The 1,529-nt window shown below is 42.8% G+C and overlaps 1 pseudogene; it reads right to left on the bottom strand.

Annotated features, from left to right (window-relative positions):
* Positions 1 to 288: 288 nt before the first annotated feature.
* On the bottom strand, positions 289 to 906 carry LOC118480165 (annotated as a pseudogene).
* Between the last annotated feature and the right edge of the window lie 623 nt (positions 907 to 1,529).

Here is a 1,529-nt window from a genome sequence, read left to right as displayed (position 1 = left end):
TATTACAATCGGGTATAGCTAACAAATAGTTTTAAATTCATACTAGTAACATGTATAATAACATCATATTAAAGCCTTGAAACAAACTTGGAAATATTAGCTGAAAAAACAGAAAAAAAAAAAACAATCGAAAGCAAATTAAAGCAGTAGGGGATCATGTATCCATAGATTCATAACATCATTTCTTTCTACAACTCCTCTTTTTATTCTTCATGCCCTTCCCTTTTTTTGTATTTTACTTCCTGAGTGTTACAACCTGCATTTTGATTCTCGACCACAACTAGATCATCACCCGTTAGAGCTGCTGCTTGCATTCTCATTTCCATGACCTGCAGCTTGACCCTGTCCACCACCATCATCTTTCTCAATCTCCACATGTGGGAAGCTGCTCTCCAGCATCTCATCGCCAATATCGACATCTTCTTCCCCTGCTTCCTTCTTGTTTTTCTTCATCCCCTCAACCTGAATTCAACACAACCATTCAAATAAAACAACAAGCAAGTCTTCCAGTTTTCCAACAATTGAAAAGCTTACATCATCAATGTCGACCGTTGCGCTGTTTACTAAAAGTGCTTGCCTTTTCGTCTTGCTCACTAGTTTCTTCCAGTTGGTGACAAACCGATCGAGCTCCCAGAGCATTTCTGTGTCCAAAGCCTCTATTTCAAGCTCTATTTCATCACCCTCTTGCGCCAACTAATCGTTCCTCATACGTAAGATCTGCAACAACTGTGGCATCTTCTCTGGTGGCATACTTTGTAGCCCTAACCCCAATTTCTGTTTCTCTTCCATGTTTATGTCCCTCTTGTTCGGATCCTTGGCTCTGGGCTTGGGCAGCTTCGGCACAGTTCCTCGTGTCGCTGTTGATGACGGTTTGATCTGTTCTGGTTCTGGTTCTGCAGCCTGCATTGGCGATGGCATCCGCATAGGCGGCTGAACAACAGGTGGGATGATCGGTTTAGATGCAGTCGAGTGATTTTGCTTGTTTAACAGGAGCAATCGGGTCACTAAATTTCGGCTTCTTGTATCTCTCAGGCATCTGTATATCGTCCCACGAACTTCAATCGAATTCATATACAGCAGAAAACTCATTCACATGATGATTAGTAGGCAATTTCGCCTGAATCGGTCTAAAAAGCATCTCGAAATAGAACAGCAGCTGATGAGCCATTCCATGAACCTCATCCGTCTTGGGGTTATAAAGCATCGCATTCTCAAACACCAACCGAACATCGGAGGCAAAATCAAATGGACTAGAATACTTATTCTTGGACAAATTCAACTTAACCAAACCCAAGTCCAGTAGTATAGGTTTATCTGTAAAAGTCAACTTATTTTCCGAGTGCCAACCCCACCCATATTGACCCGTCTTCATTCTGGTGTCTCTCAGCAGTGCCAAAAGCTGCATAAACTCCACCCATGCCTCCCCGGTTGTCGGCTTGTTCTTCCATTTGCAATCCCACATAGTCAACCCCCCTATTTTTTGTAGTTGTCCGCCACCCAAGACCCTTTGTTTGCTGCCATTCTGTACA

Source organism: Helianthus annuus, chromosome 7, assembly GCF_002127325.2.
Source record: "Helianthus annuus cultivar XRQ/B chromosome 7, HanXRQr2.0-SUNRISE, whole genome shotgun sequence".
Lineage (NCBI taxonomy): Eukaryota > Viridiplantae > Streptophyta > Magnoliopsida > Asterales > Asteraceae > Helianthus > Helianthus annuus.
This window is presented reverse-complemented; position numbering and strand designations above follow the sequence as displayed.